General features: G+C 36.8%; 1 long non-coding RNA gene across 1 annotated transcript; it reads right to left on the bottom strand.

Moving 5' to 3' along the window:
* Positions 1-14,397: 14,397 nt before the first annotated feature.
* On the bottom strand, positions 14,398-16,384 carry LOC140306784 (uncharacterized). The gene is made up of 3 exons (XR_011915785.1): positions 16,215-16,384; positions 14,839-14,894; positions 14,398-14,715 (listed from the first exon to the last, which is right to left on the bottom strand). It is a non-coding gene; the product is annotated as an uncharacterized lncRNA (long non-coding RNA).
* Positions 16,385-20,881: the final 4,497 nt, after the last annotated feature.

The following is a 20,881-nucleotide window of genomic DNA, read 5'->3' as shown; positions in this document are numbered from 1 at the left end:
TTCATGAGAAAAAGACAGTTCTGATGTGAAAATGAATGGATTCATATAAAAAAGACAGTTCTGATGGGAAAATGAATGGATTCATGAGAAAAAGACAGTTCTGATGGGAAAATGAATGGATTCATGAGAAAAAGACAGTTCTGATGGGAAAATGAATGGATTCATGTAAAAAAAGACAGTTCTGATGGGAAAATGAATGGATTCATGAGAAAAAGACAGTTCTGATGGGAAAATGAATGGATTCATATAAAAAAGACAGTTCTGATGGGAAAATGAATGGATTCATGAGAAAAAGACAGTTCTGATGGGAAAATGAATGGATTCATGAGAAAAAGACAGTTCTGATGTGAAAATGAATGGATTCATGAGAAAAAGACAGTTCTGATGGGAAAATGAATGGATTCATATAAAAAAAGACAGTTCTGATGGGAAAATGAATGGATTCATGAGAAAAAGACAGTTCTGATGTGAAAATGAATGGATTCATATAAAAAAGACAGTTCTGATGGGAAAATGAATGGATTCATGAGAAAAGACAGTTCTGATGGGAAAATGAATGGATACATGTAAAAAAGACAGTTCTGATGGGAAAATGAATGGATTCATATAAAAAAGACAGTTCTGATGGGAAAATGAATGGATTCATGAGAAAAAGACAGTTCTGATGGGAAAATGAATGGATTCATGTAAAAAAAGACAGTTCTGATGGGAAAATGAATGGATTCATGAGAAAAAGACAGTTCTGATGGGAAAATGAATGGATTCATGAGAAAAAGACAGTTCTGATGGGAAAATGAATGGATTCATGAGAAAAAGACAGTTCTGATGGGAAAATGAATGGATTCATGTAAAAAAAGACAGTTCTGATGGGAAAATGAATGGATTCATGAGAAAAAGACAGTTCTGATGGGAAAATGAATGGATTCATGAGAAAAAGACAGTTCTGATGGGAAAATGAATGGATTCATGAGAAAAAGACAGTTCTGATGTGAAAATGAATGGATTCATGAGAAAAAGACAGTTCTGATGGGAAAATGAATGGATTCATATAAAAAAGACAGTTCTGATGGGAAAATGAATGGATTCATGAGAAAAAGACAGTTCTGATGTGAAAATGAATGGATTCATATAAAAAAGACAGTTCTGATGGGAAAATGAATGGATTCATGAGAAAAAGACAGTTCTGATGGGAAAATGAATGGATTCATGAGAAAAAGACAGTTCTGATGGGAAAATGAATGGATTCATGTAAAAAAAGACAGTTCTGATGGGAAAATGAATGGATTCATGAGAAAAAGACAGTTCTGATGGGAAAATGAATGGATTCATATAAAAAAGACAGTTCTGATGGGAAAATGAATGGATTCATGAGAAAAAGACAGTTCTGATGGGAAAATGAATGGATTCATGAGAAAAAGACAGTTCTGATGTGAAAATGAATGGATTCATGAGAAAAAGACAGTTCTGATGGGAAAATGAATGGATTCATATAAAAAAAGACAGTTCTGATGGGAAAATGAATGGATTCATGAGAAAAAGACAGTTCTGATGTGAAAATGAATGGATTCATATAAAAAAGACAGTTCTGATGGGAAAATGAATGGATTCATGAGAAAAGACAGTTCTGATGGGAAAATGAATGGATACATGTAAAAAAGACAGTTCTGATGGGAAAATGAATGGATTCATATAAAAAAGACAGTTCTGATGGGAAAATGAATGGATTCATGAGAAAAAGACAGTTCTGATGGGAAAATGAATGGATTCATGTAAAAAAAGACAGTTCTGATGGGAAAATGAATGGATTCATGAGAAAAAGACAGTTCTGATGGGAAAATGAATGGATTCATGAGAAAAAGACAGTTCTGATGGGAAAATGAATGGATTCATGAGAAAAAGACAGTTCTGATGGGAAAATGAATGGATTCATGTAAAAAAAGACAGTTCTGATGGGAAAATGAATGGATTCATGAGAAAAAGACAGTTCTGATGGGAAAATGAATGGATTCATATAAAAAAGACAGTTCTGATGGGAAAATGAATGGATTCATGAGAAAAAGACAGTTCTGATGGGAAAATGAATGGATTCATGAGAAAAAGACAGTTCTGATGGGAAAATGAATGGATTCATGTAAAAAAAGACAGTTCTGATGGGAAAATGAATGGATTCATGAGAAAAAGACAGTTCTGATGGGAAAATGAATGGATTCATATAAAAAAGACAGTTCTGATGGGAAAATGAATGGATTCATGAGAAAAAGACAGTTCTGATGGGAAAATGAATGGATTCATGAGAAAAAGACAGTTCTGATGTGAAAATGAATGGATTCATGTAAAAAAGACAGTTCTGATGGGAAAATGAATGGATTCGTGTAAAAAAGACAGTTCTGATGGGAAAATGAATGGATTCATGTAAAAAAGACAGTTCTGATGGGAAAATGAATGGATTCATGTAAAAAAGACAGTTCTGATGGGAAAATGAATGGATTCATGAGAAAAAGAGTTCTGATGTGAAAATGAATGGATTCATGAGAAAAGACAGTTCTGATGGAAAATCAATGGATTCATGTAAAAAAGACAGTTCTGATGGGAAAATGAATGGATTCCTGTAAAAAAAGACCGTTCTGATGGGAAAATGAATGGATTCATGTAAAAAAGACAGTTCTGATGGGAAAATGAATGGATTCATGTAAAAAAAGACAGTTCTGATGGGAAAATGAATGGATTCATGAGAAAAGACAGTTCTGATGGGAAAATGAATGGATTCATATAAAAAAGACAGTTCTGATGGGAAAATGAATGGATTCATGTAAAAAAAGACAGTTCTGATGGGAAAATGAATGGATTCATGTAAAAAAGACAGTTCTGATGGGAAAATGAATGGATTCATGTAAAAAAGACAGTTCTGATGGGAAAATGAATGGATTCATGTAAAAAAGACAGTTCTGATGGGAAAATGAATGGATTCATGTAAAAAAGACAGTTCTGATGGGAAAATGAATGGATTCATGTAAAAAAAGACAGTTCTGATGGGAAAATGAATGGATTCATGTAAAAAAGAGTTCTGATGGGAAAATGAATGGATTCATGAGAAAAAGACAGTTCTGATGGGAAAATGAATGGATTCATGTAAAAAAGACAGTTCTGATGGGAAAATGAATGGATTCATGTAAAAAAAGACAGTTCTGATGGGAAAATGAATGGATTCGTGTAAAAAAGACAGTTCTGATGGGAAAATGAATGGATTCCTGTAAAAAAAGACAGTTCTGATGGGAAAATGAATGGATTCATGTAAAAAAAGACAGTTCTGATGGGAAAATGAATGGATTCATGTAAAAAAGAGTTCTGATGGGAAAATGAATGGATTCATGAGAAAAGACAGTTCTGATGGGAAAATGAATGGATTCATGTAAAAAAAGACAGTTCTGATGGGAAAATGAATGGATTCATGTAAAAAAGACAGTTCTGATGGGAAAATGAATGGATTCATGAGAAAAAGACAGTTCTGATGGGAAAATGAATGGATTCCTGTAAAAAAAGACCGTTCTGATGGGAAAATGAATGGATTCATGTAAAAAAGACAGTTCTGATGGGAAAATGAATGGATTCATGTAAAAAAAGACAGTTCTGATGGGAAAATGAATGGATTCATGAGAAAAGACAGTTCTGATGGGAAAATGAATGGATTCATATAAAAAAGACAGTTCTGATGGGAAAATGAATGGATTCATGTAAAAAAAGACAGTTCTGATGGGAAAATGAATGGATTCATGTAAAAAAGACAGTTCTGATGGGAAAATGAATGGATTCATGTAAAAAAGACAGTTCTGATGGGAAAATGAATGGATTCATGTAAAAAAGACAGTTCTGATGGGAAAATGAATGGATTCATGTAAAAAAGACAGTTCTGATGGGAAAATGAATGGATTCATGTAAAAAAAGACAGTTCTGATGGGAAAATGAATGGATTCATGTAAAAAAGAGTTCTGATGGGAAAATGAATGGATTCATGAGAAAAAGACAGTTCTGATGGGAAAATGAATGGATTCATGTAAAAAAGACAGTTCTGATGGGAAAATGAATGGATTCATGTAAAAAAAGACAGTTCTGATGGGAAAATGAATGGATTCGTGTAAAAAAGACAGTTCTGATGGGAAAATGAATGGATTCCTGTAAAAAAAGACAGTTCTGATGGGAAAATGAATGGATTCATGTAAAAAAAGACAGTTCTGATGGGAAAATGAATGGATTCATGTAAAAAAGAGTTCTGATGGGAAAATGAATGGATTCATGAGAAAAGACAGTTCTGATGGGAAAATGAATGGATTCATGTAAAAAAAGACAGTTCTGATGGGAAAATGAATGGATTCATGTAAAAAAGACAGTTCTGATGGGAAAATGAATGGATTCATGAGAAAAAGACAGTTCTGATGGGAAAATGAATGGATTCATGAGAAAAAGACAGTTCTGATGTGAAAATGAATGGATTCATGTAAAAAAGACAGTTCTGATGGGAAAATGAATGGATTCATGAGAAAAAGAGTTCTGATGTGAAAATGAATGGATTCATATAAAAAAGACAGTTCTGATGGGAAAATGAATGGATTCATGAGAAAAAGACAGTTCTGATGTGAAAATGAATGGATTCATGTAAAAAAGACAGTTCTGATGGGAAAATGAATGGATTCATGTAAAAAAAGACAGTTCTGATGGGAAAATGAATGGATTCATGTAAAAAAGACAGTTCTGATGGGAAAATGAATGGATTCATGTAAAAAAGACAGTTCTGATGGGAAAATGAATGGATTCATGTAAAAAAGACAGTTCTGATGGGAAAATGAATGGATTCATGTAAAAAAAGACAGTTCTGATGGGAAAATGAATGGATTCATGTAAAAAAGAGTTCTGATGGGAAAATGAATGGATTCATGAGAAAAAGACAGTTCTGATGGGAAAATGAATGGATTCATGTAAAAAAGACAGTTCTGATGGGAAAATGAATGGATTCATGTAAAAAAAGACAGTTCTGATGGGAAAATGAATGGATTCGTGTAAAAAAGACAGTTCTGATGGGAAAATGAATGGATTCCTGTAAAAAAAGACAGTTCTGATGGGAAAATGAATGGATTCATGTAAAAAAAGACAGTTCTGATGGGAAAATGAATGGATTCATGTAAAAAAGAGTTCTGATGGGAAAATGAATGGATTCATGAGAAAAGACAGTTCTGATGGGAAAATGAATGGATTCATGTAAAAAAAGACAGTTCTGATGGGAAAATGAATGGATTCATGTAAAAAAGACAGTTCTGATGGGAAAATGAATGGATTCATGAGAAAAAGACAGTTCTGATGGGAAAATGAATGGATTCATGAGAAAAAGACAGTTCTGATGTGAAAATGAATGGATTCATGTAAAAAAGACAGTTCTGATGGGAAAATGAATGGATTCATGAGAAAAAGAGTTCTGATGTGAAAATGAATGGATTCATATAAAAAAGACAGTTCTGATGGGAAAATGAATGGATTCATGAGAAAAAGACAGTTCTGATGTGAAAATGAATGGATTCATGTAAAAAAGACAGTTCTGATGGGAAAATGAATGGATTCATGTAAAAAAAGACAGTTCTGATGGGAAAATGAATGGATTCATGTAAAAAAGAGTTCTGATGGGAAAATGAATGGATTCATGAGAAAAAGACAGTTCTGATGGGAAAATGAATGGATTCATGTAAAAAAGACAGTTCTGATGGGAAAATGAATGGATTCATGTAAAAAAAGACAGTTCTGATGGGAAAATGAATGGATTCATGTAAAAAAAGACAGTTCTGATGGGAAAATGAATGGATTCATGTAAAAAAAGACAGTTCTGATGGGAAAATGAATGGATTCATGTAAAAAAGAGTTCTGATGGGAAAATGAATGGATTCATGAGAAAAGACAGTTCTGATGGGAAAATGAATGGATTCATGTAAAAAAAGACAGTTCTGATGGGAAAATGAATGGATTCATGTAAAAAAGACAGTTCTGATGGGAAAATGAATGGATTCATGTAAAAAAGACAGTTCTGATGGGAAAATTAATGGATTCATGTTAAAAAAGACAGTTCTAATGGGAAAATGAATGGATTCATGTAAAAAAAGACAGTTCTGATGGGAAAATGAATGGATTCATGTAAAAAAGACAGTTCTGATGGGAAAATGAATGGATTCATGTAAAAAAGACAGTTCTGATGGGAAAATGAATGGATTCATGTAAAAAAAGACAGTTCTAATGGGAAAATGAATGGATTCATGTAAAAAAAGACAGTTCTGATGGGAAAATGAATGGATTCATGTAAAAAAGACAGTTCTGATGGGAAAATGAATGGATTCATGTAAAAAAGACAATTCTGATGGGAAAATGAATGGATTCATGTAAAAAAGACAGTTCTGATGGGAAAATGAATGGATTCCTGTAAAAAAGACAGTTCTGATGGGAAAATTAATGGATTCATGTAAAAAAAAGACAGTTCTGATGGGAAAATGAATGGATTCATGTAAAAAAAGAGTTCTGATGGGAAAATGAATGGATTCATGTAAAAAAGACAGTTCTGATGGGAAAATGAATGGATTCATGTAAAAAAGACAGTTCTGATGGGAAAATGAATGGATTCATGTAAAAAAGACAGTTTTGATGGGAAAATGAATGGATTCATGTAAAAAAAAGACAGTTTTGATGGGAAAATGAATGGATTCGTGAGAAAAAAGACAGTTCTGATGGGAAAATGAATGGATTCATGTAAAAAAGACAGTTCTGATGGGAAAATGAATGGATTCATGTAAAAAAGACAGTTCTGATGGGAAAATGAATGGATTCATGAGAAAAGAGTTCTGATGGGAAAATGAATGGATTCATGTAAAAAAGACAGTTCTGATGGGAAAATGAATGGATTCATGTAAAAAAGACAGTTCTGATGGGAAAATGAATGGATTCATGTAAAAAAGACAGTTCTGATGGGAAAATGAATGGATTCATGAGAAAAGACAGTTCTGATGGGAAAATGAATGGATTCATGTAAAAAAGACAGTTCTGATGGGAAAATGAATGGATTCATGTAAAAAAGACAGTTCTGATGGGAAAATGAATGGATTCATGTAAAAAAGACAGTTCTGATGGGAAAATGAATGGATTCATGTAAAAAAAGACAGTTCTAATGGGAAAATGAATGGATTCATGTAAAAAAAGACAGTTCTGATGGGAAAATGAATGGATTCATGTAAAAAAGACAGTTCTGATGGGAAAATGAATGGATTCATGTAAAAAAGACAATTCTGATGGGAAAATGAATGGATTCATGTAAAAAAGACAGTTCTGATGGGAAAATGAATGGATTCCTGTAAAAAAGACAGTTCTGATGGGAAAATTAATGGATTCATGTAAAAAAAAAGACAGTTCTGATGGGAAAATGAATGGATTCATGTAAAAAAGAGTTCTGATGGGAAAATGAATGGATTCATGTAAAAAAGACAGTTCTGATGGGAAAATGAATGGATTCATGTAAAAAAGACAGTTTTGATGGGAAAATGAATGGATTCATGTAAAAAAGACAGTTCTGATGGGAAAATGAATGGATTCATGTAAAAAAGACAGTTTTGATGGGAAAATGAATGGATTCATGTAAAAAAGACAGTTCTGATGGGAAAATGAATGGATTCATGTAAAAAAGAGTTCTGATGGGAAAATGAATGGATTCATGTAAAAAAGACAGTTCTGATGGGAAAATGAATGGATTCATGTAAAAAAGACAGTTTTGATGGGAAAATGAATGGATTCATGTAAAAAAAAAAGACAGTTTTGATGGGAAAATGAATGGATTCGTGAGAAAAAAGACAGTTCTGATGGGAAAATGAATGGATTCATGTAAAAAAGACAGTTCTGATGGGAAAATGAATGGATTCATGAGAAAAGAGTTCTGATGGGAAAATGAATGGATTCATGTAAAAAAGACAGTTCTGATGGGAAAATGAATGGATTCATGTAAAAAAGACAGTTCTGATGGGAAAATGAATGGATTCATGTAAAAAAGACAGTTCTGATGGGAAAATGAATGGATTCATGAGAAAAGACAGTTCTGATGGGAAAATGAATGGATTCATGTAAAAAAGACAGTTCTGATGGGAAAATGAATGGATTCATGTAAAAAAGACAGTTCTGATGGGAAAATGAATGGATTCATGTAAAAAAAAGACAGTTCTGATGGGAAAATGAATGGATTCATGTAAAAAAGACAGTTCTGATGGGAAAATGAATGGATTCATGTAAAAAAGACAGTTCTGATGGGAAAATGAATGGATTCATGTAAAAAAAGACAGTTCTGATGGGAAAATGAATGGATTCAAGAGAAAAGACAGTTCTGATGGGAAAATGAATGGATTCATGTAAAAAAGACCGTTCTGATGGGAAAATGAATGGATTCATGTAAAAAAGACAGTTCTGATGGGAAAATGAATGGATTCATGTAAGAAAGACAGTTCTGATGGGAAAATGAATGGATTCATGTAAAAAAGACAGTTCTGATGGGAAAATGAATGGATTCATGTAAAAAAGACAGTTGTGATGGGAAAATGAATGGATTCATGTAAAAAAAAGACAGTTCTGATGGGAAAATGAATGGATTCATGTAAAAAAGACAGTTCTGATGGGAAAATGAATGGATTCATGTAAAAAAGACAGTTCTGATGGGAAAATGAATGGATTCATGTAAAAAAAGACAGTTCTGATGGGAAAATGAATGGATTCAAGAGAAAAGACAGTTCTGATGGGAAAATGAATGGATTCATGTAAAAAAGACCGTTCTGATGGGAAAATGAATGGATTCATGTAAAAAAGACAGTTCTGATGGGAAAATGAATGGATTCATGTAAGAAAGACAGTTCTGATGGGAAAATGAATGGATTCATGTAAAAAAGACAGTTCTGATGGGAAAATGAATGGATTCATGTAAAAAAGACAGTTGTGATGGGAAAATGAATGGATTCATGTAAAAAAAAGACAGTTCTGATGGGAAAATGAATGGATTCATGTAAAAAAGACAGTTGTGATGGGAAAATGAATGGATTCATGTAAAAAAAGACAGTTCTGATGGGAAAATGAATGGATTCATGAAAAAATACAGTTCTGATGGGAAAATGAATGGATTCGTGACTTTGATAGATTATTGGCGGCACATTGGGTGGATTTATAAGTAGATGGACACTAATAAAGGTTGAATATCTTACATCTTTGTCCAGATAGTCCTACGATTCCTCCCACTATTGAGTGTTCAGATCAGGGTTTGTGTGTGTGCCGGGGGGAGAAAACACGATGTTAATCAGGTAAAAAGAGTTAATTTCCACACCAACAAGCAGGTGACACAGTGATTTATTGACTTTTGCTACGTAAAACAACCGTACAGCAGCCAAAAGCACAGAGCAACGTGACAGCGAACATCACATTTCACAAGAGGACACAACACAACACAGAGAGACACACAAAATGTCTTTCCAAACTCTTTCATTCCCACCACAAACCGTCTGTGTTCTGCATTAACTCCAGTTCAGGATTTATTTGAGTGAAAAATCACAGCTTATGAATTTAGGATCAGATTGAGGCCGACACACGTGGTTTCTGCAGGACACAAATAAGAAGAAGGTGGACAGCAGAGGGCAGTGGAGTCCAGGAGAGCATTTCAGTCCAAAATGATGCATTTATTCAACCCTATTGAACATTATAGACACAACATCTCACTGATCTGCAGTTTTTTTTATCGCCTTTTGACTCAAAGCGCTTCAAAGTGACTCTACTGTTCATCGCTGTGTTATAAACTGCATAAATCCATATATGCAATGCAAATATACATCTATAGTTTCACTGAACAGATCACTGGAAGACCATGGGCAGCACACAGGGCCAAGGGAGCAACCACAACTCAAACCACCCATGCAGTTTCCTTACTCTTTATCTCCTTTACTGTAAGAGCAAAGCATGAGGAGAGAGAGAAAGATCAGAGATGTTTCAGTGCACATCCAGATAAACTGGGAGTCTTTTTCATATCTTAGATCTGAGTGATGGAGCAAGGGTTTTCAAAGTCTGAGATTGTGGGCCTCCCTTTAAAGCGTAGAAAAGAGGCAACATACTTTAATTTACTTTATTTTTGGTTAAAAAATAAAGTTCTGTCAATATTGCTGTTTGACATCATTTTGAACGACAGCAAACACATGAAAAAGAAACATTTGGAAGAAAAAACAGAAAACAGGATGGAAAAAGATGCTAAATGTCCCCAGTTACTGTGTTTCTTAACTCTCTTTCACTAATTAATATATCAATATTACTCTTTTCTCCTTTTAATAACTATTATCAGATTCATAACTTTCCCTGAGCCTCCCTGGAATAATTCAAAGCCCCCCCGGAAGGCCCTCTTCCCACTTTGAAAGCCGCTGGTCTACATAAAATCAAGAAAAGACTGATTTCATGGAAGTCATTTTTTTTGTCTCCGCGAATGGTTTCCATAGCAGCTGTTTCTCACCTCTGACGGCCTCCTGAAGGCGTAACAGGGACAGTGAGGGTTGTAAGTTTGGGGTCCTGCGGGGTGAGGATTTGGGGGATGTCACTCTTTTCCTCCCCTTCTCCCCCTCCTTCTGCTCCTCCTGCTTTCTCATTATCAACATCCTCTACGTTTACAGCTGGACGAAGGCTGATGCTGGAGCTGCCTGCAAAGTGTGAGACAGTTCATTTGTTTCTGTTTAGTCATCACAGATAATGGCATGCAAACTGATGCAAACTAAAGTAAACTGAAGTAAACTGGAGTAAACTGAAGTAAACTGATGTAAACTGATGTAAACTGGAGTAAACTGGAGTAAACTGAAGTAAACTGATGCAAACTGATGTAAACTGATGCAAACTGATGTAAACTGATGTAAACTGGAGTAAACTGGAGTAAACTGATGTAAACTGATGTAAACTGGAGTAAACTGATGTAAACTGATGTAAACTGAAGTAAACTGATGTAAACTGAAGTAAACTGACGTAAACTGACGTAAACGGATGTAAACTGAAGTAAACTGGAGTAAACTGAAGTAAACTGAAGTAAACTGAAGTAAACGGAAGTAAACTGATGTAAACTGATGTAAACTGATGTAAACTGAAGTAAACTGAAGTAAACTGGAGTAAACTGAAGTAAACTGATGTAAACTGATGTAAACTGATGTAAACTGGAGTAAACTGGAGTAAACTGGAGTAAACTGAAGTAAACTGATGCAAACTGATGCAAACTGATGCAAACTGATGTAAACTGATGTAAACTGGAGTAAACTGAAGTAAACTGGAGTAAACTGAAGTAAACTGATGCAAACTGATGCAAACTGATGTAAACTGATGTAAACTGGAGTAAACTGGAGTAAACTGAAGTAAACTGGAGTAAACTGGAGTAAACTGATGTAAACTGAAGTAAACTGATGTAAACTGAAGTAAACTGACGTAAACTGACGTAAACTGAAGTAAACTGAAGTAAACTGGAGTAAACTGGAGTAAACTGAAGTAAACTGAAGTAAACTGAAGTAAACGGAAGTAAACGGAAGTAAACTGATGTAAACTGAAGTAAACTGATGTAAACTGATGTAAACTGAAGTAAACTGATGTAAACTGAAGTAAACTGAAGTAAACTGAAGTAAACTGGAGTAAACTGAAGTAAACTGATGTAAACTGATGTAAACTGGAGTAAACTGGAGTAAACTGGAGTAAACTGAAGTAAACTGATGCAAACTGATGCAAACTGATGTAAACTGATGTAAACTGATGTAAACTGGAGTAAACTGAAGTAAACTGATGCAAACTGATGTAAACTGATGTAAACTGGAGTAAACTGAAGTAAACTGGAGTAAACTGGAGTAAACTGATGTAAACTGATGTAAACTGAAGTAAACTGATGTAAACTGAAGTAAACTGAAGTAAACTGAAGTAAACTGACGTAAACTGAAGTAAACGGATGTAAACTGAAGTAAACTGGAGTAAACTGAAGTAAACTGAAGTAAACTGAAGTAAACTGAAGTAAACGGAAGTAAACTGATGTAAACTGAAGTAAACTGATGTAAACTGATGTAAACTGAAGTAAACTGATGTAAACTGAAGTAAAATTATGTAAACTGACGTAAACTGAAGTAAACTGGTGTAAACTGGTCTAAACGGGTGTAAACTGATGTAAACTGAAGTAAACTGAAGTAAACTGATGTAAACTGATGTAAATTTATGTAAACCGAAGTAAACTGATGTAAACTGAAGTAAAATTATGTAAACTGACGTAAACTGAAGTAAACTGACGTAAACTGACGTAAACGGGTGTAAACTGATGTAAACTGAAGTAAACTGACGTAAACTGAAGTAAACCGACGTAAACTGAAGTAAACTGACGTAAACTGACGTAAACTGACGTAAACTGACGTAAACTCATGTAAACTCATGTAAACTGACGTAAACTGACGTAAACTGACGTAAACTGAGGTAAACTGAGGTAAACAGAGGTAAACAGAGGTAAACTGGAGTAAACTGGAGTAAACTGACGTAAACTGACGTAAACTGACGTAAACTCATGTAAACTGAGGTAAACTGAAGTAAACTGGAGTAAACCGAAGTAAACTGATGTAAACTGGAGTAAACTGAAGTTAACCGAAGTAAACTGATGTAAACTGATGTAAACTGAAGTAAACTGAAGTAAACTGAAGTAAACTAAAGTAAACTGAAGTAAACTGATGTAAACTAAAGTAAACTGAGGTAAACTGAAGTTAACCGAAGTAAACTGAAGTAAACTGAAGTAAATGCACCTGCAAAGCTATGAATGTTACACGTGAGGCATTGTAACGGTCACAGCAGGTTCCAAGCACAAGCAGGATGGGGAACAGGCAGATTTATCAGGACCTACACCGACCGGCCTAATGCAAGACGATCCATCTGTAAACTGGGCCGTGTGTTAGTGAGCTTCCTCATCTGCCAAGTCATTCAATCGGGCTAATCTGGCTAATCATGATGCACTCACACGTGCCTCTTCTTGACTAATGCAAAGCGTCAGCAGTCAGAGAGCTGCAGAATCTGTGCTGGCAGTTTGTGAAACGCCTCATGCAAAGATGGAGGAAAGCTACAGTAAAGTTTGGTCATGTGCAGGGAGCCGTATGGCTCAGCTGGTTGATGAGGCACCCCGTGCACGTGAGGCTGCATGTTTCTGAGCCGTCGTGCTAAACAAAATGACAAAGACTCACAACACATTGTTACCTGAACAACAATCTCCTGAACATTCTCCTGAATATTTGTCTAAATCTAATCTGAGCCAGCAGTTTAGAGTTCAGGTGTATGCAAGGAATCTCATTACTGAGGACACTTAACTCGCCAATAACATGGATTCACCTGGAGGTTTCACAGCTGAACTGTCTGAGTCATCCTCAATGAAGAAGGCGGGGTTAGAGAGACCGGACAGCTGCCGGGGCAGGGAGCTCAGCTGCTTTGATGGCGGGCTGACGATGGGCGGCAGGCGTGGATAGGACGGCACATTGGGCAGCTCGAGGGTGCTGCCACTGGGGGAGGATGGGGAAGGGGAGCGAGACTGCAGGTGAGGCTGCTGAGGGGGAGGGAGGGGTGTGTTTCTCGCAAGCCGGGTGAGTTCTACATCCTGCTGATTCTTGTCTTGCTTCTGTTTTTGCTGTTGTTGTTTCTTAGGCATCTTGGGGCATAAGGCTGTTGAGGCGGTTCCGGACGTTTAGGAAGTACTCCTGCGCTCGGCCGGGAAACTGGGACAGCTTCTCCGGGATATGGGAGAAGCTCTGGGAAAGACCGGAAAGGGCCGGGCCCACGGCAGCCTCTGAACCTTTGGGTAAGAGCTCAGTCAGAGTCTCGGCGATACTTCGCGGAACTTGTGTGAGTCTGATCTGGGAGAACTCTTGGCGTAGTTCAGGGGGTAAGGAGGGTAGGTTCTTGGTGATGTCAGAGAGCTGGGTGGGCAGTTTAGGCATGGAAGGTATTTTGGGAGGAGAGATGCCGTTCTCTTTGAAGAACGCGTTGATGTTGCCAAAGCACTCAGAAGTGGGAGGAAAGCGCATCAAGCAGCTCTTAAATGCATCGCAGCTGACTGGAGCTACAGGGGAGACAGATGGATAGGCAGATAAAGTCAGGCAGAACGAGAGCATGCTGGGAAATGGACGCCGCTGACAATGAAAGAGCAGTGAAGTCTGTAAACATACCACCACAGTCGTCACCAGCAGCAGCCTCCTCCTCCTAAAATGACGTAAAAGCAAGAATGGTTTCCTTAAAAGTCACTAAAAAGGGCAAAATTAAGGAGTAATTCTCCAATAAGAAGCTTCTTAACATGTAGATTTAACACTTTATCTCATACTTTTTCAGCAGCCTTGTCAGTGTTGGCGACTGGACCGTCCTCTGCTTTTTGGGGCTGTTCAGTTACAGGCGGAACATCTGAACTGGCCTCCTGGGTCTTGTTATCTGGTTCTGGTTGTAGTGCAGGTTCTGGCTCGGTTTCTGCTTCTGGTGCAGGTTCTGGCTCGGTTTCTGCTTCTGGTGCAGGTTCTGGCTCTGCTTCTGGAGCAGGTTCTGGCTCTGCTTCTGGAGCAGGTTCTGGCTCTGGCTCACAGGCCTTCTCTGGTTCAACCCCTGGAGATGGACAGGATGAGGTCTGCTTTGGTGTGGCTTCCTCCTCCGGTTCTGGATTTTCAAGTTTTACAGTAAAAAGTCAAAAGATCAACGCTCAAAAATACAAATGAATTGCAGAGGACGTCCCAGATTGGGTGAAGTGTCCAAATTATGCTTTTAAAAATAGTTTTTCACCTGGTTCCTTGAGGGCAGGTTCCTCAGTCTCGTCCTGAAGAAGACTCTCTTCCTTTCTGCATGACAGGACAGAACAAGCACTCAAAGTCAGGCTCTAGACCCACATTTGTCCTAAAAGTGAACAACTTTATCCATTGATCTTCAGAAAGCCTCCAAGCCCTAATAAGTTCAAGGTTAGACTGCAGCAATGGACCTTCAGCTGGTGCAAAATGCTGCTGCTGCCCGTCTTTAACCAACACTAACAGACCTGTGCACATCACTCCTGTTCTTAACCCCCTTCACTGGCTTCCTGTCCTTCATAGAACTGATTTTAACCTTTTAAAGTTTGTTTTTAAAGCTCTTAACGGCCTCACCCCATCGTATTTATCTGAGCTTTTAACTGTAACCCTGGCAGAGCTCTGAGGTCAACAAATCAACTTTTGATGGAAGTGTTCAGGTCCAAATACAAGCCCTGGGGTGCCCCCAGGCTCTGGAATAAGCTCCCCCCCCCCGAGATGCATCTTATTTCTGACCTCTGGCCTCTTTAAATCTAAGCTAAAAACATACTTATTTCAGATGGCTTTTAATACCCAGTAGAATGGTGACTCTTTTATATTATCTTATTCAATTTTGCTGTATTTATTGCTTTTACTGTTATTTTATTGTTTTTTACTGTTATTTTATTGATTTTTACTTATTCTTTTCTTTATTTATTATCTGCTGTAAAGCACTTTGGTACCAAAATGGATTCTTGTAAAGGGCTGTAGAAATAAAGTACATTTACATTAAGTCAAAGTTGCTGGTATAAGACAGTCAGATTATGGCGGTTAATCCATGGGGAGCTACAAAAGATGGGTGGCATGGAGGAAGAGTGGCAACACATGGTGTGAAATTAAATAAATGCCGGATAAAGTCTGATTTTATTATTATTTTTGATTGCTTTAATTTAATCATATAATGTGTAAACTGCTGTTCAGAGACCTATGAGCTTAAAAAAGGTCAGATTTGGAAAATGCATGTGTTTTAGCTGATATTATAAAATGGAGCTGGTTATGTATTTAGGCTTCATTTTTCTTTCTTTTCTGAAGTTTGCAACGAATGTTAACAGAGTTTTACTTTTAAATTGATGTTCAAATGTAAGCAAACAGGCTATAAATGGATGTAAAGATTACACCTAAACACAAAACTCACCTAAACTGTCACTCTTTTATATTGTAGAAATATAAATGTGCTTTATTTCTCCTGTTAGCACACATTTACTGACTTGGGGACCACCTGTTACAGACTAGTTATCGTTTTACGTCAGAATAGTTCAAGTTAGTGAGAAAAACACAAGTAAAACTTACTGGTTTCATAACGTACCATATATAAGCACGGCGTTATAACTGGGTACTCACTTTCTCCGTCAGTGTCCGTCAGTGTTCATCGTTAACAGTCCCTAAACAACATGTCCGCATTTATCGACTCAAGCGCGTTAACACAAAATCAGTCACGTGGTCACATAAACCAGATCATGTGCTTTTGGTAAATCTAGAAAAGCGAGGAGGAAAATATCTTGTTTGTGTCATTTTTCCTGCGACGTGAAACAGCGGCAGCTGCGCTCCGTTGCCGGGGTAACCTGAGAGGATGGGGCGGAGCCGTTGTCAAGGGAAGCTGTGGTTGCCATGACGCAGTGTTGTGATGCTGCTCAGGCGGGATTTGGAAGCTGCAGCGGCACTAAGTGAGCAAAACTAAGCAGTTTTAAGCTAATTTGTGTGATATTTCACCCAAACAACGAATATAAAGTCTGAAAATATTAATCCCCAAGACGATGCTCAACACACTTTACGGCACACGCACAGCGACGCACACACAATAGCACACGGGGAATTAGCCTAATTTCTTGTTAATCATCAGTTTTCAAAGAACCCCTGATCCCCTAACCCTATATTCGTTGTATACTTGCACATTTTTTCATTAAACTGATAGAAATTATAAGTAATAGCAGAATATTTTTAGAGAATTAAAGTAGAAATACTGAGAATTAAGTTTTCACAGGAAGGAGAAACAGTGGAGATACTAGAACTCCTTAATGGTGGAAAACAAAAGCTTCAGTACTTTAATTTTTGCTAAAGTTTTTCAGTTAAGTGCTGCTTCATATTCCTCTATATTCAAACTATGGCTGGATATTTAAGGTTTGATATAAAGTTATAAATCGTTAAAGCATCATTAAAGAATAACAGGCCTGGTTGTAATTTGTTCCATTTTAGTGGGATTTGTAAATAATCCTTTTTCTGAATTATGAAAAACATAAATGGAATTCTTACTCTGTGACTTCACTGCGCTCCACTTTGCTTTCCTCTGGCGACACTGGCAACCTGGTCAAAGCAAGCATCCAGCATCATTATTTTAACCTTTATCATTACAAAAATAAACCAAATGATATAAACATTAAGGTCTTACTCGACTTCAGGCTCTTGGAGCAGCTCCTGACTCCCCAGGGACAGCTTTATGGACGTTCCCTCACTGGCCAGCTGTCTGACAGCCATCTCAGCCGTCTGCCTGGCCACTTCTTCAGCCAGACGGGTCATCTCTATCCTCTCCTGGAACAGACTGAAAGGAGACACCTTGATATGATGAATAAAATGTTTACAGTGGAAATCACCCAGGTTGGTTCAGTCATCTGTGAGATGTGGTGTTTCCGACTCAATAAAGATTCATAAATGGATATTATTTCATGTAACAAGGTGTTTTACCGTTCCTCCATGGTTGCCAAAGCGACACCTTCAGCCTCCTTCTTGATGCTTTCGATAAATGGCGTCCAGCGGCCCGTCTGGGTCTCAGCGTCTTCCAGAGACATTTTGGTCTCTGCTGGCGCTTTGGGCTCGATGTCAGGGTTCTTCTGAGGCTGCACTGAATCAAACTCTTCCTGCTGTGCTTGAGCTTTGGTCTGACTCTCACGTTGCTGCTGGTCCTCGCTGTCCGACTCTACGTCTTCTAAAACCATGTCCGGCTTCAGTTTGGCAGAAGCTGAGAGAAGGCGACACAGGTTAGTTTGTGTGGAAGAAGTTAAGACAACGTGGCTCTTGTTGGCTGTTTTTAAGCTTTTTAAGTTTAAAATGATATGAACCATCGAAGAGGTGGTAATTATGGAGAAATGGGAAGTCATTCCCCTGGTCTCTTTCCCCTATTTCTCTTCATTTTGGCTTAAAGGCTTAAAATACTCTTTTAACAGAAATTTACACGAATGTGGCTGCTGTGTTTCTGGTCCAATTTTAATTCCATTGTAGTGGTTTTTTGGCTCTTTTTATTGTTGAATTGAACAAATGTAGAATCTGGTAGATCAAAAAGTGACTGAACCTCTTTGTATCTACAGTGAAAAAGAGATAATTACACTAATTGTGCACATTTATGAACCATTAGATAGAAAATATGATTATAACTGAGGATTAGAATGAGTGCAACAAAGAAATCTTACAAAATGAAAGTGATAAAACTGTTTCTTTCACAAATATTCAGTAACCAGCACAGCCAGTCTTCTGTTTCTTGATTTCCTGAAGTTCAGTTTTCACAGATTCATCCTCTGGGATGTTGTTGAAATTGAAGTAGCATGAAGGAGGCTACATGTAGGGTTTAAGTCAGGTGCTGAAGTTTAATATTCAGCCATCTTTATGGCCTTTGCTGGTTAACCAAACATTGAACACGTGCTGCAGATTCCTTCTACTATTTCTCTACTTCTTGCTCCAAGAAAAGACCTTAAAGCTGGCAGCAGGTTTGAGAGTTAATTCTCATTTAATCATTAACCTGGAAAGTTCCAGCGAGCTCATCCCTAATCATGGCAGCTTGCACCAGTACCTGCCCTCTGCTACTCAAAGGTATATTAAAGGTATTTAAAAGGAGCTTTGCATGGTTTGAAAATCATTCCACGGTTTTAAACATTCGGTAAAACTTTTGTTTGGCACAATCTCCTCATTTTATTTGATATAATATAATAAAGCTATAAATCTAATAGTTATGCAACATGACTATATATATATATATATGTATATATATATATATATGACTATAATCAATATATTGTTAAACAGCCCTGAATTTGCTTTTGAAGGGTGTTAATTCTCCTACTTATTTTGCTGTATTTTATTTTATTGCGTTTACTGCTATTTTATTGTTTTGTACTTATTATTTTCTTTATTTATTATCTGCTGTAAAGCACTTTGGTACCAAAATGGATTGTTGTAAAGGGCTTTATAAATAAATTACATTTACATGAACGTGTGCCACTGGATAGCGTTTAAATTTGGAGATGTTTAGAAATTAATTAATAGAATTAATGAAGGGAAAATATTAACTTAACATAATTCAGAGGTTCAAGGCTTTCAGCTGATTTTTATTACACTATTACTGTGACCAAAAATATTCCAAAAGATGATTTTATCACAATATTATATATATAATATACAGATATATAAGAAATAAACCTAAAAAACTGCGTTGATATCAGATTAATTCATATTATTACACTAAAAAAAGGAAGTAAAGAGCTTTAAAATCTGTAGAAAACACGTTATAATTGTGATAAACATGTCAGTGACGGTATATTGCAACACTAACAGTGACAAACACCACATGAACCAGTTCACACACTGTGACTTTATTTTTCTGCCAGTATACTTACATTACAGCTTAGAAGTGTTTACTACATGCTCTGCTTGACTAAAGCTGTTTTTCTGTGAGCTTGTAGTGTTTTCTTTTGAATCAGGTCCAACCCCTTGGGGGCAAAACACACCATGGCCACAGTTCACAGTTCAAGTGGCTCAAAAACAGCCTTTCATTGCACCTTCTGCTCTATTCTGCCACTCTTTCACCGCATCGACTATTTACTGAGTGAAATTTGTGTTGTGGAGCCTCAAACGAATCTTTGGAGAAGTTTGACCTGCAGCTGAATGATAATGATGCATTTAACGTGAGAATCTTGGTTCGATTCCCCCGGTCTCTTTCCCCTATTTCTCTTCATTTTGGCTTAAAAGGCTTAAAATACCAAAAAATAGTTTAAAAAAAGCTCACCTTCATGACACTTGTCACGATCTAGACCCAAAGTATTCACGAGGAATGGGACTTATAGATCAAACTTAGATAATAACATAAAGTATAAACGCAGGTATACAATGAATTATAATCTGACCACATATAACACAACAGTAAATGAATATAGCTGCCATTTAACAATAATTTCAAGGGTTATTTAGGGATGAAAACATGTGATACTTTATCCTGAGCCGTCTGAAAAGCAAAGGTTTGAATTTGTGAGCAGCACATTGTCTTTATTTCCCATCTCCTGCCGCTCTTCTTCTGCTCATATGGATTTATAGTTTTTGTCTTGATGAAACTTAGAAATCAAATGCAAGCTTTTGTGCACAAGATCTACAGTAATTTCAGATTAATGGCAATTATCACTAAATGCTTCTGTTTCAAACAGAAAATGTGCAAATTCAAAACACAACTACTTATGCTTAAAATATCCCAAAGCATGCTTCAGTTATGCAGTCATACATTCATTTGAAACTGTACTGCGTACAGTAGGGTGAGTTAAAGATGTTTCTTTATGCTTATGTTTTACAGCTGCCTAGAGTGTCTGTTCTGAGCTGCACGCTCTAGAGCTCTATGGTTCTGCCAATAGTGCAAAAGTCTATCGGTATCTGTGGAAATCAGAGCATTCCCCAGCCGTCTCCTCCTGCTGTTTAAGGGGCTCGCAGCGCCTTCCCCCCTGAAACAGAAGGAGAAGAGGGACTGAGTTAAGCTCCGACCGTCCGACCAAAACAGCTCTTCAAAAACTATGAGGGGAAAAACAAGAGGGTGCTTCAACAGAGAGCGCATAAGGACATATTTAACATTATCCGACCAGGTGGCTGAACTGTGAATTGTGGCAAGTAAACAGAAAACAGGCAGTAGAAAAAAGCTCAACTCACCTTTCTGCAGGACTTCAGCGGCGCCCTAAAGGGACATTTAAAGAAGGAAAACCCGAATAAGTCTGGAGAGAATCTGAGAAACAACACATTTTAAAAAGGACAGCTTCGAGAGTTTG

This window comes from Leuresthes tenuis, unplaced genomic scaffold (assembly GCF_036924035.1).
Source record: "Leuresthes tenuis unplaced genomic scaffold, fLeuTen1.0.hap1 SCAF_5, whole genome shotgun sequence".
Taxonomy (NCBI): domain Eukaryota; kingdom Metazoa; phylum Chordata; class Actinopteri; order Atheriniformes; family Atherinopsidae; genus Leuresthes; species Leuresthes tenuis.
Note: the sequence above shows the minus strand (reverse complement) of the source record. Positions and strands in the feature narration are given on the sequence as shown.